Source organism: Heterodontus francisci, chromosome 5 (genome assembly GCF_036365525.1).
Source record: "Heterodontus francisci isolate sHetFra1 chromosome 5, sHetFra1.hap1, whole genome shotgun sequence".
NCBI lineage: Eukaryota > Metazoa > Chordata > Chondrichthyes > Heterodontiformes > Heterodontidae > Heterodontus > Heterodontus francisci.
This window is the reverse complement of record NC_090375.1, coordinates 127491322-127517823: the sequence shown is the minus strand read 5'-3', so window position 1 is coordinate 127517823 and position 26502 is coordinate 127491322. Positions and strand designations below refer to the sequence as shown.

General features: G+C 37.0%; 1 protein-coding gene across 1 annotated transcript in view; it reads right to left on the bottom strand.

Annotated features, from left to right (window-relative positions):
* Positions 1–20580, bottom strand: part of LOC137370042 (zinc finger homeobox protein 4-like) — a 340565-nt gene extending 319985 nt beyond the window's left edge. Inside the window, exon 1 of the mRNA XM_068032076.1 lies at positions 20441–20580. The gene's annotated coding sequence lies outside the window, so the exon portion shown is untranslated. The remainder of the gene's footprint in view (positions 1–20440) is intronic.
* Between the last annotated feature and the right edge of the window lie 5922 nt (positions 20581–26502).

Genomic DNA, 26502 nt, shown 5'->3' with positions numbered 1-26502 from the left:
GCGAAAACTCTTCTATCCTTCAGCCTCATTGCTCACTGGACTGCAACGACTATATTAATGACTTGCATAGATCCTGAGTGCCTCTAGTCCTTGCAGATCTTCCAGTTTACAGAATGATGGCACTATACACAACAGCAGGGTGGTCAGCCACTTCAATGCTCACTTTCAATGCATAACAAAGGCTTTGAGCAAGAACACCTTCAGGGCCTGTATACTACGATTCTCAAAATTAAGAAAATTGCCACGTGTGAAGTGTCAATAAGACGGCATAATTTCACACTACATAAACGTGAATAAAAAATACTCACTGCTGTTGAACACTTGGACACCAGAGATCATTCTATGATGTATGTGTAATGCCTTAGTATGCAGCAATTTGGGGGATTAATTTAAAACAACTTCTGACTAAATAAGGCTTGGGGGATGCACTCTGCTATTAAGTATTGAAGAATAGCTGCTTAAATTTTTTGCTCTAATCAAATCTAATCTCTTCAGCTAAGTCAAAGAGGGAAATGATCAGTTTAAGAGACATCAGAAGATTTACACAGATTGAAAATGAATTAAAATTAGTTTTGCTGTCTGAGATGGGCTAAAATGACAGTCTAATTGCCTCTGAATTGAATATCATAAAGCTTAGCGTGTAATTTTAATCATTGATGAGCTCCAGGTTAATTATGCTCATGGCTTGCATGCAGCATAAAAAAAAGCATCTCTGAAATGAACCTCAACACAAAGACCATGAAAAACTAATAATTTTCTAATTAGTTCACACAGGCACATTTACCTCTGCATTTGGCAATTTAACACCAACAATATTTGCATCGGAAATTAGGCTATAGTTTTTGTACTCCTAACAGTCGTTGAAAGTGGCAACAGAACACACCAGGCAAATTTGAATAACCTGAGCACTCTCAGGAGTTCACATAACAGGTCCAATTTTAATCTACGTTTGGTAACTCCAGACAAATACAAAATGGGCTCTGTGGTGTACTCTCTTGCCAATTCCAGCACAAAGCAGCTTTATGATACTTTTTATTTGTTGAGCAGACAGGACCAGACTTGACTATCTACTCTTGTTAGCACATGGTTACATACACCAATATCCACCAACACTGAATAATTTACATCGGAAATAAGCTCGAAACATGTAGTACTATGTAGAGGACTCCTATTTCATTTCATCATCTGAAAAAGCAGTCATTGATAAATGACATGTCTTCACTGCTTTGTAAATGATTCTACCTATAGCTCTAGAAAGATACAGAGCAGCATAGTTTAAAGCATTATATAAGCACACAGACAAAACAATTCAATTAAAACAATTATAAAGGGGAGAACTCTACAATGATGAAACAAAACAAAATGCAGAAGATTATGATTTGTAATGCAGCATTTCTCAACACTTCAAGCACCAAATGACTCTGTGGGGAATATCTTCATCCTTCTGGGCAATAGACAGCAAATCATTATAAACTGATAAATTATAAAATATGCTATATACATCTGAACACTGATCTTGATACCTGCTGTTTGGTCATACATGGTTTCTGCAGACAAACCAAATCAAAGTCCTTAGTTCTTCTTTAGACACTACCTAAGAAAGCTTTAACATCTAAAAACTTTAACAAGCATGCTTTAGTGCTTTGCAAATTTTCATAACATATTTCCCAATAATTTAGATAAATGTGTCTTTTGCAAACTATTTTTTCTTGAGCTATAATCCTGCCACTATGGAACTCAATTTGCTCCTAGTACGTGTCTATTCTGTTTATTGTTTTGCTCAAATTTGTATAACAAAATCACTTTAAATACAAACAACTGACTTTTATATATGATTGAATTGCTAACTTCTCTTTTCCTCCTTCAGCAAATACAGGTTGAATGGCTACGAGCAAAATAATCGATACTCCTACACTAAGATTAACTGACAAAAAGTGTACACGTTAAACAATAGGGCAATGCTTCTGCACTGAATGAATGTTCAGTTCCCATTGGAACAAAGAACTAGAATCACAAATGCCAATTATACCTCTGTTTTTTAATTGAGATTGTCCCAGCCTTCTTCTCCGCTCCAGTGAGACAGTGTTTGAGAAGTGATTAAAAAGAACGTGATCTGATCAAGAGAAGAGAATAATAGCAGAGGCATGCTAGGTTTGCCACAATGTTAAGTGCTGGGAAAAAAAGACCAATAGGGTTCTTGGCTCTTTTGTTTTTCCATCTGCTGTTTAGTTCCCTTATTTGACTTCAATTCTCTATTTGCAGTGTTAGAGACAGGTTAAAAGCTGTCCACATAAAACACCAGTTCAACCCACGCAAAGTTAGAAATTACATAACTCTCTTAAAAACAAATACAATTATGCCAGAATTATATCAAGTTTTCTAAAGGTCGTCACTGTCTCTGCTGTGGCCTTTTTCTCCACACCAAATCCTCTATCAATATGTCATACTGAGTTAGGCAAAGACAAAAGAGAGGATCAGTGCGAAAACTGCACATATATCTAATCCTGACAAAAGAATGAATAGACCTTCACAAGTGTAATTATACTTGTTTATTTGTTGCCACATACAAATGACTGATGAAAAATCCATCAAAGCAGGATTATACAGTCACCAAGAGCCCCTATCCTTACAAAGTTCACATTTAGCTTTCGAACTATTTTGCTCAAATCTAAGAAAAAATGCAATGCACAAACTTTCACATTGAATCACAGTTTTTCTGCACAATGTGCAATATTATTACATGCACTTGCAAGTAATCTATGCTGTGCTATAGCGTTTTTAGTCCATTTCAGAATTCATGATTAGAAGCTGCAGTATGTACTAGCAGGGTGTGGTAGATGTTTTGCTAGCTGTGGATTGTGTAGAATTAAACAGTTTTTTTTGCTGCACTCGTCCTTTTTAAGCACTTAAATACAGGTACCATATTTTGCACTAAAAGGCAATAATTATGTTAAGATTACTTCAGGTTTCCTAACTAAAGTAATGTGGCTTAGGCCACCAATTATGAACTAATCTTCAGATGCGCAAATCTTCCTTTATCTTCTCAGTCTATTGGCCATCTCTCAGAACATTTGAAGTTGTTCAGAAGAAACTCTCAGCCACATGCTCTTCTTTGATACTATGTGATTCAGTTTGTTGGTGATATATCCCTATTACAATATAACGTATTTATGAGTGTGTAACAAGTTGACCACATTACTGACATATCAGAATCTAATTGTTAACTGTTTTAATTTTGGCTAATACTGGGCTTAAAGTTTATTTGCTTAGGAAAGAAAAAACTATTTTAAGGTGATTCTTGGATACTAAAACCCCCAAATTTATGTAATTTTACAATAACTGAAAACAGTTTTTAGAAACTATACAATCCTCCACTTATAAGAAAGGAACAAATCAAAGTAAACCAATCTGCATAGCTAATGTCTTTGTGAGCTCTCCAATTTAAAACAGAAAAGCTGTAATTTTTTTTTGCTGGCAATCTGGAAACACTCTGGAGTTAATTACAGCTGATTCGAAGTGAACCGCACAAACAAAGGCCAGTCTATGTCCAGACAATTATACTGCATTAACCAGCTTAAAGCTTCCTGCTGATGTTTCAGGGCTCTTCTATTACACCCTTCTACCTTCCCAGCATGATAGAAAGTGCTCCTGCAAGGATGAATTAATGAAGAGAACTGCAAAAGAATGTGTGACGACCTCTTTTGACTCGGCAAAAACTTTCCATCCAAGTCACTACAAAGACGGGGAAGGTAATTAAGTTTGAATAGCAGACTGAAACAAAATATACTTCTGTCCTGTAAAAGGTGAAGAAATTAAACTTGAATTGGCTTGAACGTTCCAAAGATAAATAACCATAAATAAATAGATAAATAAATAAATAAAGGAAATGTTTGTGTGCTTGTGTTACCTGGCCAGATGTTTGTCTTTTAAAAAGATCCTGTTCATGAATGCTGACATAAGTTATCAAACCAGATGTTTTTAAGCACTAATCAGACAATATGTGACATATACAACCTTAGCATGACAGTTTCTCTGAATTTCATTCTAAGTATAATTGCAGCTTTCTTTGCACTTGGGTAGACACTTTATTGTTTCTATCACATTGTAAAGGACATAAATGTGAATGAACACTTTTCTCCACAAAGCTACCTTTTTAAAAATCAGTCATTTAGGTATGACTGATATTGTTATTTTTGAACACTATGCACCTAGCCTCAATAAACGAGGTCCTCCCATACCCATTTATAAAAATAAGTCAAGTCTCAATGCAAGAAACTGTGATATTACATACCTCCTCTTACAAGGCCTTTTCTGCATCCTGACTGATGCTCCCCCATGTATTTGAAGTTCAGTCTGAGAAGCCAATGCTGCCATAGCAAAACACCCTTCATTCTTATGGCAAACACAATCACTGTATTATTTGTAACAAAATAGAACAAAGTGCACAGTTCTAATTGTTCTGGCACTCGCATTAACATCCCTGAGGCTGGTTCCACTGGCTGGATAGTCTAGAACTAGGGGGCATAGACTCAGGATAAGGGAATGGTCATTTCAGACAGAGATGAGGAGAAATTTCTTCACTGAGGGTTGTGAATCTTTAGAATTCTCTTCCCTAAAGGGCTGTGGATGCTCAGTCATTGAGCACATACAAGGTTGAGATTGATAGATTTTTGGACTCTAAAGGCATCAAAGGATATAGGGATCAGTTGGGAAAATGTAGTTGAGGTCGAGGATCACCCATGATCTTATTAAATGGTGGGGCAGACTCGAGGGGCCGTATAGCCTACTCCTGCTCCTATTTCTTATGTTCTTATGTCCAATATTTCCTTGATAAGGTTCCAATATGTGCATTGAGCAAATTGGGTTGGTATAGTCAGTCATTATTTTGCAATCTGTAGTGAAGAAGTGATTTTGAAGTAAGCGTCCACGAGCATGAAGCATAAAGGGTGCAATCAAGTCGGTATTCAAGCAAGTTAAAGATCTGACACGTGTAGGAATCAAAAATCAAGGGCCCATATGAAAAGTGAGATATCCTTGATGCAAGTCTGCTTTACATTTGGAGCTGAGTACTATTGTTTTAATCAGAAATGGGTACGGATGAAACAGAAGAATTTCATTGTGCCCCTATCAGCCTCATGTACATTAATCACCCTCCCTTTGTCTCGTCCCTGCATAGAAGGATTAGATTTAAAATGATGACTGCTTAATCCCTTTGATTTCCCTGTGTTAAATAAATATTAATCTACAAGTCAATCACATCTTGTATTATAATGCAAAGTATATATAATATGAAAGTACTCGAAGGTTATGTAAATTGCAACTGATTTTACAAGCATCTGTCTGTTGATAGCATCATTCTCTTTCCCTTCCACAAAAAAATGCTCCTGATCAGGATGTAATGTAAAGTTAATAGTCCAGCTTCACAGATACAGCCTAAGCACAAATCCTTGCTGTCTTTTCTAGTCAGAAGCAAAGATGCAGTGCATTAATCTGGACTATGAATAAACAATTATCAATGCCATGTTTATTTAAGGTTCATTACTCAGAATCTGTAATTTTACCTCAACCCTTCATAAATGTATAGAGGCCATTTGGATTGCTTTGAAAAATAACGTGAACAATAAATGACAAAAGCTGCTGTACTCCTGCTTCTAATTTTTGCAAAGTTTTCCAGTTGTGACAGGTTATGACATTTTTACTCAGAGTTATTTATGTTCACAACAGATTCTGATATAATTATCAGGTCATTTCTGTGCAGTGATGGCTCTTCCTACTGCCACCTAACCAGAATCACGATAAATGTTAAGAGTTCAAAAGCTGTTCTGCAGCAGATCCTGCTTCAAGGCTAGTTCTACTGTAATTATCTCCATAAAATGTAATCACAGACCAGGTATCCCAGTGAGCATTCCAAAGCTATTAGCAATGTTTTAGCCTCAGATCTAGTTTTTTTAAAAAAAAGATAGGTATAACAGGAATGTTAGACCCGAATGGGTTTAATGACCAGAAAAGTCAGTCTGTTATTCAGAAGAAGGATTTTTGCCTACAATTGTAGATTTAGAGTAATCATCTAAAAAGATATTCTCATCATTCCTAAATTTAAAAAAGGTCATGTGAAAATGAGCATGAAAAAACATTTTTTAAAATATATAATCACAGCATTACAAATACTGCAAAATCATGTTTATAATTTTTACCTTTATTCAGGTTTTTAGGCCAGTAAAAATACAGTGCAGCACACACTGCAGTGTGAATATAGTGTATGGTGTATATTTTTAAAATTGAAACTGCAAGCCACTAACATTGGGGAGTGATGTATAAATTCAAATTTTATTGTAAAAGCTGTACTTAGAATATTACACATATATAATGCTCTCAAATAACATTTACATCTATGTACTAATTACAAATTAAATATTTATCAATTTTAAGTCATTTGGTCAATTTGAATTCAGGCAGAGATTAAATGACCACCCCCAAACACTGCACAAATGTTAACACTTACTATTCAGCAGCGTATCATCATTAAACTCCAAAAAGAAATAAAACATGTTTTGCAAAAATGTTTTGAATGCCTAAACACTTCGTACAAATCAATCACTGATTTCAGCTGTTTTTTCATCTTTTCAAAGGACTATCTTATTCTGTCATTGATTTTCTCTCCATCCCTGAAGATATGACCCCCTTCGTGGGATATGATTCCAGTCACCCTCTGGTACTTCTCCCAAGTTATTATTTCTGCAAGTCTTGCCATAATCGTCAGCGTGCGACTTGTACACATGGAGCTGCACAATCGAACCCGATACTGCCCTCATCCAATATCCACACACATGGCACTTCCAGCAAGGGACACTGAAACCTGGTTAGAAACAGGAATCCCGGCTGATTTACTCCTGAGCTCTTACCCGAGGCGCAAAGCTTTAATATGTAGCTCCTACTGCTGCGCCAGCTGACTTAACACAGACCAAGCATTGAACCCAAGATCCTTCTCATCTATATCTTTACGCCTCAGCGATTCGCTGGCTAAACCTGGTCATTTGGACTCTCAGTTTATTGTTGTCCTGCTACCTCGACATAACTTTGGCGAAAGATTGGCAGAATCCATTTCGCTGAAGTTACGAAGGAGAACGTCAGGGAAATTCAACCTTCACGAGTTATACTGGAGGGTGACATTGTTTTGTTATCGTCAATCCATTTTTATCTGTCGAGCATCCGTTTCCACCTTTTGGCACCTTGCACACAAACTTTTCATGAAGTGCATTTTCTTTTGTTTTACCAGCCTGATGCATCATTGAGGTCTTTCAACATTTATAATAGAATCAAAACTGAACTAATTGCTGCATTAACCATTACAAAAAACGGTCAACTGGTGTTGCAGCGATGTATTTTTTTTAAATATATTGTTATATAGTTCAACATAGACAGACTTCTCTGAGGAACACGATATCCAACTGAAGTGAAAGCCCGATATTGTTCACATCACACTAACCGGCATCGTCTTGACTGTCAACGGAAATATACAATAATGTAAAAAGCGCTAGCTTCCGATGGGCTCTTGTAGAAATGGACAACATAATTATTAATTCAGATCGCTACACTTCCTCTCTGACAGTTAGGGAACAACAATAGTAAATTGCAAACTAGACCCATATTGTATGCACAGTTAACAGAAATAGGACCACCTCACCGTATACTATTCCATAATAAAGTGTTATTAGTGATTTCATTAAAGTTATGTTTTATCGATATAGTCACAAGCCATTGTTTTTAAACTTTTTTTCGTTTCTTTTACTAATAATTTGCTGCAGGGTGAGATTAGGAAGATATTCTATTTACAAAAATAACCCATGTCAGTCAAGATAAACAGTGTGACACAATTGACTAGTTCCAGCTGATTATTTTAGCAGCAGCGTAATTCTGCACCTAGTAATGTGAATGAAGTAAACTCTGCAGGTTTATTCAATGAGTGCTGGTTCTATTAGAGCCATTAACAAGTCGAGCTGTCAGACTATAATGAAGGTAAATGATTAGTTAGTACAGCAGCTGAAGACTTCTTCAATGTAATAAGAGTTAATTAAAGTTTACCACAAGACATTACCTAAAGCAGGATGTTGATTAGGTTTCAGGATTTAGTGTAAAGAGACAATAGCTGGCAGTAATTAGCAAAGCTATAATGAAATGGAATATTAATTGTGTAGCAAAGAAAGATTCAAAATACTTTATTTTAGTAAATACTTTAAGTAGGAATGACTACATAAAATGAATGCCATATGTAGTATTTTAGGTCAGAAAAATATTTTGAAATTAACTAATTTTCATTATGATTAAATCATTTTCCACGAATTAGAAAACAAAAGTTGTTTTACAGATGTTTTCATGCAGAAGTATAAGAAACTATGATGTCAAATTTAACTCTTCTGTAAGTCTGAAGTATTTAAGAGAAACTGGACTGGTGCTATTTGGACATGAATTTGAATTTTTCTGAAACACTGCCCAGTTCCTCCATTAGAAAGAGAAGCAGGAAAATAATGTCAATCAAGTTGATCTTATTTTAATGCTAACTTTAAAAAAATACATTTGTGATGCGTTGGCTATAAACTTATGCTCACAAACAGAGTTAAGGCAGTTGCTTTTCTGGTTACACTGAAGGATCTATTTATTTTTACATTTTACAAAAGTAAACTATTTCAGCTCAGTTTAATAAAAGGAACAATAACTTGCAGCATTGTGACAAAATATATATACTAGTACCTTTTAAACATGTCATAGAATCTTTCATTCAGGTCCTGTTACTTCTGCTAAATGCACCAGGTACTGAATGTTTAACCATTATAAGGCCACTGAAGCTATGGAGTTAAGTATTCTTTACAATTTATCATTTTAAAAGCCATTACAAATCCAGGAGAAATGAAGACTGACTTTCAACTGCACAAGTGCACAGTGTATGCTTAACTGCCTTAAAAAACTACCTTTTATATTTAATTTATTTGCACTGTTAAGGTATCACTAAAGTTTGATGTCACAGTCCCATCTTTATCCTTTGTAAATCATTTTCACAAATTTTACCACCTGGAGCATACACACAATAAGTTTACTAACCCTGCATTTCCCCAAAGTTCCATTTGTGTTGTATCCCTAGCACTGCACAAAAGTGTCTCCTGAAGCCCTTTTGCTCCCTATGGCACTCACATACTCATTGGTCCTGACATTTTCACTTCATCCATGACAAATGATTTCATGACTGTGATCAGATTGCACAAGATGACTACTTCATCCACAACTAAACCATTAGCTTCCATCAGTGCATTTTCCTCATGTGGAATAGATTCTATCCCATTAGATCTCATCCCAACATTTGCCAAGATGCTGAGTTTTTGATGTTGCTTTTTAAAAAAAAATCCTTCATTGGCTAATAATACTTGCATATTCATGGATTATCTGCTTAGACTCTTCCTTCATAGATCAGACAGGATATGAGAAGGCTACTTAGTAAGTGCTTCTCAAGGGATTTCAGTAACTGTACTCAACCTCTGCCCCACTGCAAACACTGTGCCAGATATCTGTCTGTTGTGTATCCTTCCCACTCTTTGGGGAAAAGCGAATCAGAGGTAGATTACACTGTACTAGTATTACTGTAACTTTTTCTTGCATACTGCACACACTGCTTAGACCAACACAACTTGTAAACTTTACAGGCTCATCTTTGATGCTATTGGCATATATTTACATAATAAATGCCAATTAAATGACAGAGCAGTAGTACTTGCAAGATACAGATTGGAGACCTGGATACTTCTTCCAATTAAAATCCACTAGACATTATTTCATTTATTTAAATATTAATGTAGAAGTGAAATAAATCTACTTTCATTTTGGCCCTATTAATTCATTTTTGAATTAGGGTCTCAACTGAATCTGCTACAAAACAGACCTTCAGAGGTAGAGTCAGCTTCCTCCTTTCTGAAGTGTTATCTACATTTTGGGGCTCTGAAAGCAGCTCGTCAGGTGATGTTCTTATTGGCACCTGCCCCCTCTTATTGGGCCAAGGGTAAAGTAGACTGGTGTGGAAGCCGAGTTCATGAATAAATCAGAGGTGAGCCAGACAAAGTGTTCCTTGTGATTTGCTTGTTGACAGCGAGCACTTAAACAGACCTGTATGACCAACAACATTTGGCAGAGCTTAATGGTCCCAGCTTTGCAACCTGCTTCATTTCAGCAAAGGAACACCTCTACTCTTCTTTCATACCACTGCAAAACCCATAGGCCTGTACCAAGGAAGTGTATGCCCTTTATACTGCGTCAGGTAATTGCTGGTATCTTTTCACACAGAATGCATACAAATTGAAAACTGCATATCATGCTCATCTGTATAAAGAAGCTACCTCCATGTAAAATCTACAACTGTCACGAAGAACAAATACAGAAAATTTAATTCACTTTAAATCTCCTTTAAACTTTACAGGTTCAGTCAGCCATAAAGTCAGTCATGTTAAGGCCTTTGTTACTTAAGCAGTTCTTTGTTAATGCTTTTTTAAAACTCTATTTTGGTATATCTGGGCAATATTTATATTAATATATAAATAATTGTGAACTGATTATTGAATTGACATAATTAATAACAGGCGCATAAATACAAGACAGCCACAAACAGATCAAATAAAGAATTTAGGAGGAGTTTCATTGCACAGAGAGTGTTGAGAATGTGGAACTCACTGCCACATGGGGTATTTGAAGAAAATGGCATTGACACATTTACGGGGAGGTTTGCTGCAGACATGATGGAGAAGTGAATAGAGGAATGTGGAAAGAGTTGATTAGATTGGGAGGAAGCTTGTGCAAAGTGTAATTACCAGCACAGACCAGTTTGGCCGAATGGCCTTCTTCTGCATTGTAAATTCTTATCAACATATAGCTGTAATATCCGATCAAAACATTTCACGCTATCATTTAAAAGCTATAGGTAAAGCACTAGATGCTATAAGTCAACTTCTATAACTCACACAACCTCTCAAAGCTTTCTTTTTTAAACCTGGTCATCTGATAAAAAAATGCACACATTTTATATATATTATATATATGGGGCCTAATATTACTGGCCCCTCGACACTGCGAGTCGGGGTGCGGGGCCGGTAAAATTCTGCGGGGAGATGCCCGCCTCGGCCCGCAACGTCGAGAAGGGCCCACCGCATATTACCAGCAGCTGGCGGACCTCGGTGCTGCCCCCCTGCCGCCTGGCGGCGGGCCCTTCATCAACATATGCAAAGTAACGCTGAACCTCTGTAAATAAACTTACCTGCAGGCGGTGGTCGTCCCACACCGATATTAAAAAATTTTCAGAGCAGGGGGCGTGGGGGTGGCAGAGCGAGGGAAACAAATGTTATTGGTTGTGTGAATGGTGAGAAGCGGTTACAGGCCAAATGTCAGAAGGTTGGGGAGCGGGGGGGGGTGGAATTTCAGGAAGGGAATAACGTTTTGTCTGACATTAAGTGCCATTTAAATTACCATTGTGGGGTTGGGGAAGGGCCTCCATCACAAAAATGTTTATTTGATAAACTTTCCCAATGCTACCACTTTAAATATTAAAATTGTCCTGAAGGGCCTAAAGCCTTTTAAGAATGGTGCTGGCGCCTGCACAATGGTGCTGGACGCCGTTGCCTGGGTTGTGACGGCCGCTCCCTTACATCTTCGGGGGTGGCCTCTCTGGCCCCTCTATTTAAATGAGCGCCCGTGGGGGGTGTAGTATTGTCATTTGTGTAGTATTGTCATTTCTATAATATAATCTTAGTCTGCATGCATTTCCTGTCTGAAATAAGCCTTCTTGCTGTATCATACTTTTGTGGCAACTTTCCACTCTATATTCCAATGTACATGTTTATAATGGAAATGGCCTATGTAAGCTTACATATCATGGGGGCTCAGGGAAAGTGCATATGTACGGGATGCACGCCGCCATTAGAGTGCGCCACCGCAAACTGCGGCGCACTCATAAAATTCAGCCCTGTGTGTATTTTCTGACAGCATTCTGATCTTACTCGAGAGAACTGCTTTGTCCAAAGATATCTGTAAGATATGCTATCTGTTTCCCTTCTCTGCATTGGCCATCACCCATCCTTTTTCCTTTTACATTAAATAGATCATAGATGTCAGCACGCACACAGCTAATCCCTATTCTTTCCAAGAGGATGCTGATGTTTCTGGAACTCGCATGGAAATTTCTTAATAACAACATTCCGTGGGTGAAGCAGGCATTACCTACCTCAAACTTTGAATTGTTCCTATTAAGTAAATAGTGAATTGGTGCTTAAATGTTCCCATAAAAGCGTATTTCCATTGATAGGCACATACGGCATGTAATTTGAGGAAGGCATTTCTAACTAAACTAGAATGCATCTATACATTAACAGGTCTGAAGTAGCTTGCTTCTTACAGAAAGGAGTTGATTAAATATTTGAAAAACATAATTCCAATAATTCTTGATAACCCATTATAGGCTAAATCATGGATACAATTTGAGTCTTATATGATAGAGATGACATTAGTATAGCTATTCATTTTCAACCTTATAGCCAAAGTGTTCAGAAATATGTGCATTTCAATTAAGGGAAAAGCTTATCTACAATAATCACTCTCAATTCCATGGCAGGCTGATAGCAGGCTACTTTCACTCTGGTCAGTTGTACAACGGTTATTATATACAGGCCACACACTCACTGCCAAATATATAATCAAAGAAACAACAAATACTTTGTGGTTTTGTGATATTGTTCTGCTGTGTTTGTTCATCCCTGCATTAGTTTGATATTAAATCCAAATAATTCATATCTTTATTGTGATTTCAAAGAATTTATTCTGCTTTTTCAATCAACAGTTTCATTGTCTTCTTTTTTGATTATGTTGTACCTGAATGTTGTGAAATGGTTTTGAATGACTATCTCTGCTAAAACAAAAATAAATCAGACTGCTCTTTTTTTCTTAAACTTTAGTATTTGCTTTATGTAGTTCCTTCTTCAAGAAAATACCGTATCGTATAGAATAGTCTTGGTATCTCAGGATTACAATTTAATGGATAGGATGCAGAAATCTCTCTTATAGAAGCTGACTATATATCAGTATTAGTTGTGCATTTCAAGTTCCATCTAAGATGAATTCTGTTCCTGTTGGCGTAGTCAAATACACTAAACTGCTTTGCATGCCAGCAAAATGTAATTAAATCGAAACTGAAAAACTTAGTGCATCCAATCTCCTCCTGTACTTTAAACCAGAGTAATTCTTAAGCATGTGGATTTTTGAACATGATGTAGCTAATTTTTTTAAAAAAAGAAAAACACCATACATAAGCAAGAGACATCTTGATTGTTTAAAGCTATTTTGTGATTAAAAATAAAACTTAATAACCTTGTCAGAATGAGTTGCTACATGAATCAATCCACCTTTCTTAACACAGTGGTTGCACTCATACTGTGTAACAACTGCACTTTTACAGTCTGTCCAATAGATTCACTGGATTACTTCAACAGCATTACAATTATTATTTTTGTAATTTAAAGTCGTTTAGCTATTCCTCCTCTGTACTATGAGAACACAGGCAAATTGTAACCAGCTACTAACCTGCCTGTCATTCAGTTCTGCAGAGACTGGAAATGTGCCAATTACAGCACATGACAGTTTATTAAATGTGTTTAACACAATTATAAAATATGCCAATCTTTTACAGAAACAGAATATAACACATTTTTCTTGTTAAAATAGTCATACACAAATTAAAGAACCAATATACAGTTACTGTGATTTCAGTTTATGGCATTGCAAGTGCCCTGAAGCTTTTACAGCTTAAGTAATTTCACATTAAAAATTAACCTGACAAGACCTTTATTCAAATGACAAGTATGTGCATATAGAAGTTTTGTGAACTGCCAGCAAACAATAGGGGTCAACAGCTGACAGTCTATGTCTACACTCGTCTGGGGCCTGAAACTGTTACTTATTACAACCTAAATCCAGGTGAAACCTATCGAAAATATACTTAGGATAAATAATTATTTAAACAAAGGAGTAAAATATCTCATTTTACGTTCTCAAAAGTACACCTGTGGTATTTTCACTTCCAGAATGATAATGAAGCAGATTCACTGATCACTTTGGCAGCTGTTGACCAATGAAAGCTTATTTTTTTAAATGATATCTCTGACAAAGTTTTAATTTAAGCAGTTCAAAAAAATAAGCACATCATAATAAAGTGGTGGTATCACAATGGATTTTATTTATATAACATTGTAATTCTCAATGTTATCTTTCTAAAGAATACTGCTTGTAACTTTTATTGGGGGAAAAAACTTTTACCAGAAAAATAATTGAACATCCTTGACACTGATGGTCAATATTTGGTTTGTGACAGGCCTGGCATGTTCTTGTAACTCTCCTGTATACAAACCTTTTTTTAACAGCCCCAAGCTGCACCATTATCATACATATTACTTCACAAGAGGAGAGAATCCAAGGGAATTCCATAAAGCTGCTGAAATATGAGACTATGCTTGTTTTCTCAAGTCCTGGGCAAATACATCTTTAGAGTGAGCTGAGCATTTGGGGGAAAAAGAAGAGCCTGCATTTTCATCTTCCTTTCATCTTAGTCATTCGGTCAACCATTCAGTCTGCCATTCAACAGTACTTTTCATTATGCAAAAAAATGCTAATCCTTTTCCGATGCTTTCACACTTGTATAAACCTCCATTTCTCCAACTGAAAAGCAATTATATCAGTTTACGTTTCTGTCAAAAAACAGGATTAATTCTGGAACAGCAGAATCTCTTCTTTTTCATATTCTGTTATCGGAACCGAGAGAGATTATTAGTGAAGGTATTTCCACAATGCAAAGCTACACTTGCTTTTAAGCTGTAATTTAATTGGTCAAAGAAAAACAGCTTTAGTTACTGCGGAAACCCTTTTCAGCAACAGAATTGACCTTTCCTTGCTAAGGTCTGAATAGAATGAACCTGAAACTGGTCTATTAATCAGAAACAAATTATGAAAGAATGTAGCTGGACTGTTTGACACTGTGCTGTCTTAGGACACTCAGTAAAAGCTAAGTAACAATGTCCTCTTCATGGGTAATGAAGAACCATGACAAATGAGACAGAGAAACTATTCGTTTGCATATGCAAATTCCTATACAAAGGAAACATGTACAAACAAGTGTCGTTGTAAGGTGGATTAGGCAAACAAGGCTTTCTTTTAAGACACTCTGCAGCCCTGAACATTAGTCAGCACAATTAACCCAGTTACCATGGTGACTAATGAAATTTTACCATGGTATGAGTTAAATTAGAAAGCTAGTTATGTGTTTCCTCTACCCAACTCAAAATCCATTATTTTCTCCAGAACAATAATACAATTGTGCTCGGCTGATCTCTGCCAGCTCAACAAGCCTCTAAATTGACAATTTGCATATGTTAATATAATTAAGTGCTAATTACATGAAAGTTGTACATATTCACATGCACTTTCCCTGGGTGCTGTTTTGCTTGAACTCCATCCAAGTTTTTAACCCTAAAAGAGATTCTAACCAGGAAAGAATTGCTGTGTTACACAGCCCTGGGGCTCAAACGGAAGGGCCCTACACTTAATACATTAAGCCTCCTACTAGTCTCTTATCTTTCCACACACAAGAGTTGTAAGTATTGTGGGTATGTGAACTGTACCAAGCTGCCAGCTTTTCTGACTTTGAATCACAGCTTTAATTTTATCAGCCAATGTAGCACAATAATTAACTCACACCAATTATTCACAATACAATGATTCAACTAGTTACACTTCCACTTGTGGATTGTATAATACAAAATAATCTGCCCCCCAAAATTACTGAAAAACTCATAAACAATTATATGAAATATATGTTTAAAATTATTTTATTGGAATTAACTGCACATAGGAATCAAATCTGTTTGTATTTTTGAACAGCATGAAAAATTCCCCAGTAAGAGTTATTTATACTGAAGCTGAAAAAAATAAAGTCACACATTCACAACAGCGACACATGTGAAATAGATATAACTTTTCAAAGCAAAAGAGAAAGGAATTTTTGGCAAAATAGACAGCTTGCATGGATTAAGGAGCCTTTGTCCTTTCTCATATGCATTTCTTTTTGCAGACTAAATTGACCGAGTCTGCTCCACATTTTTAGGAAGGAACGTTTTACACTGAATGGAAAAAATGTTCTGCAGTGTACGAAAATTGGTGCAGCTGCATGTGAACTTCATCCAGATGGTTCACAATCATAAAATAGCCTCGCTTTTACTATTTTCCCACATTCTGATATAAAATCCTGGCTGCGTGTTTCTTTCAATTGAATGGCTCATACTGAGAGGAGAGAAAGACAGCGAGAGAGAGAGGGATAGGGGGAGAGAGGGAGAGAGGGAGAGAGAGAGACAGAGACACTTGAAATTGACACTGATTCCTGATTTGAGCCCTAAACATTCAGCAATGGACCAGCAGCAGTGGGAATCAGACTACACCAGTGAAACTGTAACTATTTTCCAACACCAGTGTACACTCACTGCCTGATCTGCAATGAAGAAAGCTTCTCGTTCAGGTTTACTGTACATAGGTACAACCATGCAAACACTCAGACTACATACACAAAATCATATACAATAAATACGAGTTTTTAGGTTAGAATGTGAAATGTTTGTAATTTTTAATTTTGGTTTCAGTTTTGCTATTTTATATATATATTATGTTTAACATTCTAGACTGCTAAATAATGCTCTGACTCAAGAGACTTTGACAATTTTAACTACAGTAGGCTAATATATCCATAAAAACTATATTGATCCCTTAGTTACATATAAACATATGTTTTGACTTTACAAAACTTTTCTTGTAATTTTGGTAGTAAATTTGTTCACTAAAGCTAACCCCAGTACTTTTCTGATTGTTTCAATATGAACAGAAATGTTTTAAAATTAATATCATCGTCACTTTGCACTACAGTAGCCTACGTCTGCCAGCTTTTATCTGTCAATAAACCATCACCACAACTTCACTTGGTAATAGAAATATGAAGACCCAGCGTCACTAAATATATTCATGCTATTTATAGACCTGACACCAACAATAGTGACGAGCAGATATACTCAGCTAACTCTTAATAAGTTTGATGGCGTCACTTACACGTCAGGAGCAAATTCCTAGTGATAACTTAAGCAAACATAAATATGGATTTTGGATGGGAAATTTAAGGGAAAAATACTGAAAGTTCGAGAACACATAACTTCAAAGGAAACAAGTATTGTGTGCCAATCAATTATGCTCCTGGTGTTTGAATTTAAAATTATATCAGGCTGATTAACTTTTGAACATTTTTATCTTATTGTCGTCAAAGACCTTTTCTAAACTATATATCCTATTTCCCATTCTCTAGGGTTTTATCATCAAATTAATTGACAATTGTCTTGAGTGGTTACCGAATAATTTGGCTTCCATCATTAAAATGAAACATAATTATTTATTCGGAACATAAATGATCCATGATTAACAATATTTTAGGTAACAACCAACGGTATGAATCTCGCTTTTTCAGACCTTTAATTTATCACATGTCAAATGCACAACTGAGCATGTGCTGACGGAGACTGCCAGATTCCTTGGGACATCTTCAATGTTTTAAGCTTTGGAAAAGAGATAGGAATAAAAGGCTGCAACAAACTGGTCTTCAGTGAAGGATTTTAAATCACTAAGCCTCTTCTAATAGACTTGAGACTTATTGAGGTAGAAACCATAAAAAATGAAGAAGGGAAATTTAATCCCTGAAATATTGATTTGCACATTAATATCATATAGGGTGAGGGCAATTTGGCTTCATGGAAATGACACATTGTCGACCCTCGGTGAAGTCAGAACCAATCTTATAGCTGAACATGTCTGAATCTCAAGAGTTATTAAGGGCTTTCCTTCTTGCCTTTATGAGTTTTCCTCTGCCTACCAATTCCATGTTAAATGTATTATCTTTAAGAAATAATTGTAAAACCTCAGGGGTTTTGCCAGTTAATGGAAGGGAGGCTAAACCACATCAGATTCTGAAATGCAACATTAAACCCTTGCAATCAACAAAGCCACCTCAGTTCTGCTTTCATCCAATGCAGGCTATAATATTGTTATTGTGGATAATCTAATTTCACTGTGTAAGTTTTAGTTTATGGTTAAAGTGCCAAGAGAATATTACAGAATATATGAACTGACTCACCCAACCCCCTCTTATTTGATTAGCCATTTTGCAACATAAGGTTTTTAAGAACGTCAATACAATATTAAAGGAAATTGTTGCATAAAAACAGACGTTTCTTGCACCATTTTGTAAAACGCTTAACTGCACAATCCGAGCGGATAAGGTTCTAATTTAATTGTGGATGAAACATGGCAAACGTCAATGACAGTACTGCATGATAATAATCTATACAAATCTCATTCTTAATCATTCCAAAATGAACAACGTTTAATAAGTTAACCTACTGCATTTACAACTATTGTAACAGCCTCAAATATTTTATTAAGGTCATTGACTAAATAATCTTAGGACAAAAACAAAAGGTTATTGTACCAGCCAAAGTATATCTATTGGTGTGTAAAACGAATGTAAAATTTTAGCATTTGGTACCGTTCGATTATTGAAAATAATCTGTGTCGTTCAGAGAAAAAGGCGGAAAAGAGAAAGAACGATTCGCACAAAATAGCTCTGTCGCTATATGTGTCCCTGTGTTCATATACATAATCCATATGTACGTGTGTCTATATAGATATGCATTTACAGCCACTGCAAAACCCATCGGATATACCTTTAGAAGTACAGAAAAGATTTTATCGCAGATCAACTCGCCGGTCTAAGCCGCACTGTATGTATTTGCTTCCTTTTGGACCTTTAGAGACAGTATAGGAAAAAAAGTGAAAGTATTTATTTCTGATGGCGACTGTTTTAGATAATTGAGTCCTTTCGTATCAAAAATTGTAAACAGAATCTCCGGGAACTTGGGAATTAAACGTTTTTACGCGATGTTTTTATACCTAGGCTATTTTTGAACCTAACTATTTTTAGCCTAGGTTTTCGTCTCTGATTTTTTGGTTGTTTGTGCCCACAGTGCTGCTGGAGTGATGAAGGGGAGAGAGTGCGTTACATACCCAGCCTTTGCTCTGAGTTTAAACGATCGATCCCCGTGTCACTGTCGTGTCCCAATCGCAGAAGTCTGCCCCGAACGAAAAGGCAGGGCTAGTCTATACAAGCTTCAATAATCATCAAAAAATACAGAACACAGCGGAGTTAAGGCAAAGGGAGTTAAGGCGCGGATTTAGCTGTCTGGAGCTCCGAATCGTGTTAGCAACGATACTTAGAGACATACAGGCATGAATCGGAACGGTTAATGTGCGATACAAATTGGGGACGAAGAGTTTAGCTCGGCTTTTGACAGAAAGAGCAGCAGCTGCTTATGGAAGCAGACACACAGAGAGCAAGAGTAAGAGGCAGAAGGAGAACCACACATACACATACACACACTCACACAGGCTGATCCAGAGACCAGGGGAGCGTGTCTGCCTTCAAGTTCATCATCATCACCATGAGTCTCATCACCCTGAGAGCATCACCCTGCAATAAACACACAACCTGCTGCTGCCGCTGCCTTCCTACCCAGGCTGATGTATGAGTTCAATGCGGCCGAGCTGCCTGCTCCCTCAGCCATCCAGCAGCCGGCCCACATACTGCCAGGTAAAAAAACAGCAACAAAAGAAGACAGAGAATTAAACGGTATTTAAGTTGGGGGTCAATCCTCTCGAAAAGAATGTTTTTTTTCCGAGAATGATTATTTAGTAAAGGTGGGGGGAGTACTAAAGGTTGACGATCGCCGTTGGTTTAAACAAGCAACTTTCTGGTACAAATTATTTGTACTTTTTTTTGATAAAAGCTAACTCGATGGTTGTTAGAATTGCAACTGGAAATCGACTCCTTTTGGAAAGACGGCAGGACTAAAGTGAACATTTCAGCGCTGCAGGATAGAAAAGTGCGGGGCTTGGACAGCGTCGCCTGTCTCTCTCTCTCTCTCTCTGAGCAGAAACTCCTCCATCCGAGACCCCCAAAAGAATGAGCAAGTTGTGTCTGGAAGTAGTTTCACTGGGAGGCGAGGCAATCTGACAGCCCGATCTGTCTCTGATGTGTATCTACATGTCCTAAAAGTCACCCGATCGCACTTTTGTAAACACCAGGTACCCGATTTCTCCAAAAAAGAGAAAAAAACTCCTAGTTAAATCGCATTTATAGACAATTCCTTTTTTAAAAAAAATGTTTTGAGAGAAAGAAAAATCCAGCCAAGTCTGTAATGATAAAGAGTGCGAATCGATAACGCAGCTCATTGTGTTTCCGAGATAATACTGGCTTACCGCTTAATAAAGTGCAACTTACTATTTTCCCTCGCAGCCTCTTCTTCTTTATTTTTTGTTATAATGACATTAATTATTGTCACATCCACTGGCCCCCCGATTGGTTTGAAAATAAAAAGGATCCCAGACCAAAAGAAAATCGGACGGGAAGCGGTCCTTTGGGCCCGGCTGTGTAAGCACTCTCGTCGGCGTGCGACCGCAAACGGAAAAGGGAAACTGGAAATGAAAATCCGATATATCTTTATTCTGCTAATTATTTTGCCCTGTAAAAAATGGCTGATTAAGTTGAGTGCGCATGTGTCTTCATTACCGATGCACGACGGGAAGGTGTAATTAGTGAGGTGATCAACATTCAAAAGATTGGACTTGACGCTTTGAAGTTGAAGCCACGGTGGCCGCTAATGGAGAAGGTCCCAAACCTGACCCAGAGTAGCTCCTCAGACACACACCCAGCCAGAGAGAGACATACACACACAGATACACACACAGACAGGGGCACAGATACCCAGATACACACAACACAGCTCCCGCTCCCGCATCACTACACAGACAAAGACAAACACACACACATAGAGGGTTTAACAATCTACCTCTGATTTAACACTAGCGAGAGAGAGAGAGAGAGACCATTATAGCACTGGAGCGATTAACGCTTACACACTCACTCACTCACTCATTCCCACAAACTCAGAAAGCGGATTCACCAAAACGAAACAAAAAAAAGTCACATCATATACAAAGGTCTACGTCCGTACACTGGAGGGATCCTGACTGTACACACCGGGATCTTTTTTTTTAAAGTATGTGTCTGTCTCTCTGTGTGTAGCCGCTGTGTAAATACAATTAGAAGCATTTTGGAAGTTGGAAGTCAAAGTCATCAACTCACAAAGAAGCAAGCTTCTTGCCTTAAAACAGGGGCTATTTTTAAAGAATGGACATTAAAATAAAAACTAATGATTTCTCAGAGAAAGATGTGTAGAAAATAATTCGCCCCCGCGATCTTAAATAATACAATTTAGCTACTTTTTATATAATCAGATAATTCAAATCAAAAGCCAAAAAAAAATTCGACGGCAAAGAAAGACAAGAGCCGAATAAGGTTAAAAAATCAAAAAGCCAGCCTCGTCGCTTTCACACTAATCGCTTCTTTTCAATGAAACACTACCTGTATTGATTGCGTTGATATCTGATCTACTGACGTGACTTTGCAACAGCAATCTAAATGACAATTTTCCTCTATTTTAATGTTTGTGTCTATATCCCTGATTGTATTTAAACTGAAATAACGCGTGGCTGTCGCGGGGGCTGATTTTGTTTCAGATAGGTCTTAACAGCTGGCAAACCCTACCTTTTATTTTGTTCTCTTCTGTCCCTCACCCTTAATAGTCGCTATCGAATAAGACACTAAGGATGTTAATCGTTATGAGAAAATCAGGAGATCACCACTTATCTGGGGGAAAATCGAAGGCACTTTATTCAGAGCTGGGTTAGAGGATATGATAAGGCTGGGTGAGATAGAGTAGAAGTGTAGTAGCATATGTTTCTCTCTGTCCATTTCTCTCGCACTCTATTCCTCCCTCTTTCTGTTCCATGCTGTTGTTGTACTGAGAGGTCTCTATCAGGGTCTCTATGTACGGTGGCCGCCAGTAGCCCTCAATTCGCCTTCTTGATCTCTCCCCCTGTCTATCACATCGCCTCTCTCTGTGGGACTCTGTGATCGCTCCACACCAACCCATCAGCACTGCTAAAATGTTAGGGACCCGTGCTCGAGACACCTCCATAACCCTCACTCCCCCCGGGGCTATTTGCCAAAGGCGCTATGTTAACTATTTCATTAAAAAAAAACCGTCAGTATCTTGTTCAAAAGCCGATAACAATCCAAATATTGCTGATCCGCAATGGACAACAAGCAAAATAATATCTTCCTACGCTTAGTGGATAAAACTAAGAATTTTGTACTGAGACAAAACGATTTTCCATTTCAACGATAAATATATATTGATCGGCTTGAACTTCCAGCAACAAACTTATCTAGCCTTTAAGTTACGGTTCCACCTGCTAGACTTTGTTGATCATATGAAAAACAGAAAAATGCCACACAAAAGCAAAACTTTTGCAATAATAAACACTTTTCTGAGTGTAGTAATGGCTATCGTATATTAAATATTTTACTTTTCAAATCCATATAAATTAAAGCAGGCTAAAACGCGCTTCTTAAATTTCTCAGCATTAGCGCCCACGATCCACGATTGCATCTATTAATTCCGTTGGAAAGAACGCATTCTTATAACATTTTTTTTACAATATAAAGTGTTATACAGTCATTTCAGGATTCTATTTAGGTACAAATTTTAACACGTTAAAAAGTAATTCGTGCATTACCTGTGTTTCATCTCCAGTTCTATCAATCCTTTATTCTATAGATCTTTGTAATTTGATTTTAGGGATTTATTTTGTACACAATGTGGCAGATCTTTTTTCTCTCTCTCTGTTGAAGGGAAATGTATACGATGAACACGCCTGGCGCCCTCTGGGGCTTAAAAGGTCATCACTTTGACAGCAGGCTGACCATCATCTCCTCCCGGGTTCGGCCCATTGTTTATAAACACAGAAATATATACACCATTTCCCATCACTTAACAACAGAAATTTCACTTTCTATCCTGGATAATTCATAGCGGCCAACACACAAGACGCGCAATAATGAATACGATATAATGTAACATTTTCAAACCATAAATTGTTCAACTTTTGTTAGAAACATAGACAACAACATATAATTTGAAGAAAAAAAGTATTTTTTTTTACCTCAGCGGTTTTATCGATCACTTCTTTCTTGGGCACACTCATTTAAAACGAACTAAAATGTTTGCAAAAAACCGCACGCATTTCAAAGGTTGTCATCCCCAAAGTGTCCAACGCAGCAGGCCCAGTAGAAAAATGTGATAAATAAATTCGAGACTGAGCGCTGCCTCTCTCAATGCGGACTTATCTGACTTTAATTTAATATTCCGCAATCATATTTTATAACGCAAATAATTCACGCCTATATTTCCAGCGATTTTGCATGGAACCCAAGGATTGCACTTAACCGCGTCTAATTCATAGCAGATATAAATTAGTCTATTGATCATTCTACATTTAGGATCACTTTATTTTTTTATCACTGTAAAACCTTTTAAGCATTTTAAATATGTGACATGCCATACTTTATATTTCCTGAGATCTCGAAAGAAAACAAATTAAATTCTCACACTACCAAATCGTTAAATAATTTATAATCGAGTAATATAGACTAGATGTACCTTATGTAAAACACTACCGTTATCCGATTGATCTAGTCTTGGATCGATTCGATAAACGGAAATCTATCAAAGCGCTTAAATGTGACATACCATTTACAATCAAACATTTCCTCCCACAACGAAAAAAGGGCTATTTTATGTGAAAAAGAAACATATTATACTTGACTTAGTCTATTGATCATGAGAGTATAATTAACTTGCATTTATTATAAACTTCACAAGTACAGCATGTGTTTACGATCTTGTTTTTAACAAATACTACCTATTTAAATATTTCATATTCCAATATTTCAAATGTCCGATTTTGCATTTCTGTCGCCTTTAAAACGTTTCAAAATTAAATAGAAATAAATTACCCATTTCTTATTGTGTGCGGAAAACAATGCACAAAGCATTGTTTTCGTTTGTCTATTTTTTGTAATATGATACACAATTGAATGACAGCCACTTATAAACATCGCAGAGTTTAATTTGTACAATAGTATAAATGTTTTTTTTAATTATTACCATGATATTTTAGCACCCTAGATTCTATAAGACTATAAACGCTCACTAAACATCTTTGAACAATGTCCTGTGATGAAATGGAGACACATAACAGATTTATATTTGCTGCAGGATCATACTAATCCCTGCTTTACCCACGTCTATGTCGGGCTCCACAACACTATTGTTTCAGATCTCCATTTTTTTCTTCAAAAAATTCCACTAAATGGCGACTATCAAATTCTGACAATGTAAATTCGAACTGTTGCTGTACAATCGTTATTTTTATTTGTTAAAGAAAATCGATGAAATTGCCTCTAAAGTACTTAGTGAGGCGTGTTTGTACCGACTAGGGGAGAATACTAAATACTGTGGTTGGTCGATGAAAATTGAGTGGTTAGGAAATGTTTAAGTACACGCTCCTTAACGCTTGACTTGGTGACTGAAATGCTGCCGCTCTGATCTTTCTCACTCTCCCCTTTTCCTTTTTCTCACTCTTTTGTGTGAGTGTGTGTTTTAACCAGCAGCCTCCCTTTTTGTCCACCTCCTCCCTTCATCCTTAAACTCTTTTCTGATTTCTTTCATATTCTTCTTCCTGCATTACATCACATTCGTTTTCCACAAGCTTTCCTTTCGCCTTTTTATATTTTATCATTCACCTTTTTTTCTGTCATGCTCCCATCTCCTCAGGTTTTATTCATAGTTAGCCCATAATTAGACCCTGACGCAATATTTCGTTTATTTATCCCTCACTCGTTTTTCTCACTGACCTTTCGCAATTTTAGATATGCCCACCAACTTCTAGCTATTTATTTACTTTATTTTCATTTTCTTTCCCCGATTTAAACCATAACGTCTCTCCAACCTCCTCTTTTTCCGTCTTTCACGAATCTGTTACTTCCCTTTGATGTTTCCTTCATCTTTCTATTCTTCCTCTTTTCCCATTCGCTATTCCTCGTTATTTTTCTCATTCGTTTCCTTTCTGTTTATTTGCCACTCTCCCATCCTTGCTCTTTCTTTCTTCCTCCACCCAGAATAGCCATTGGTTCTTTCCCCTCTCCTAACATTGAGGACCCCACTCTCCCTCCCAGCATTGTTTTCACTGCTCCTCCTTTGTATGATCACTTTACCTCTTTTACTATGTCCCTTCCTCCACTGCACATTTAGTGTATCTCTATGGCTGAGTCTTCCCTGTATTTTTTTTATATTCTCACATTTTCTCATTGACTTTCTTCCCTTCTCACTTCCTTCCTCTGTATATTCTTCATCTTTTCTCTTTGTCTCTGTATTTGATCACTTAACCATTCCCTTCCTTCCTCCTGCATTTCTCATTTTGTCTCTAAGTGCATGATTATAATTCCTCCTGACATTTTCACTGTTTCCGCTGTTTCTCTTTCCTTCCATTTCCACTTTCTGTTTCTATCCCTTTATTTTCTCATTTTCCATATCTCCCTCACTTTTTCTTTCTCCTTTTATTTTATCATTGTCCCAATTTTCTCTCTGCACTTATACTATCATTGCCATTCTATTTGCTCATTCTGTTTCTCACTTGCTTCCAGCTGTAATTTCTCACTTCCTCTCAGTTTCCATTGCATTTTCTCTTGCTGTATTTCCTCTGCCTCATTCTGTATTTTCCAATTTTCTCTAAATTGCAATTACACTTTCAACATTTTCACCTGAACACAAACTTGCATTTGTCTCTTTCACTCCCTTTCTCTCTCCTTTTTTTATTAGGTCACTTTCTCTCAGCATTTATTCAAGTCCCATCTGCATTGCTCACTTTCCTTTCTGTGCATTTTTCACTCTTTTCAGCATCTCCTTCAATCACCCCCTGCACTTGTCTCACTTTCACTCTCCCCTGGTATACTTTCTAGGCCTATATTATTCTCACTTTTCCCCATGCAGACAGACTGCAAGCACAAGGAATTACTGTTTTTTCCCCCACTCAAACTCATCTTTTAGGCAACCCCTTGCTGATTGGACAGTGGCACACAGGTCAGTGGTTGATGCCAAGACAACCATCAAAGCCACATTCTGAGCACTGAGCAAAGTGCCAATCTGCACAGCGACAGCCAGCCAGAGGCTGCAGCTGCACAGCACACTTTGAACCCCAAGCCATGGTGTTATTTTGTATTTAAGAAAAATACAAGAATATACTACTGCAAAAATAGTATTACATTTTAATCCTAGACAGTTATTCATACATAAATATATTGCTTGTCATTTTTGTACAACCTGGATAGAAGTTATGTTCTGTAACTACAAATATTTTCAAAGTCAGTGAATATTTATT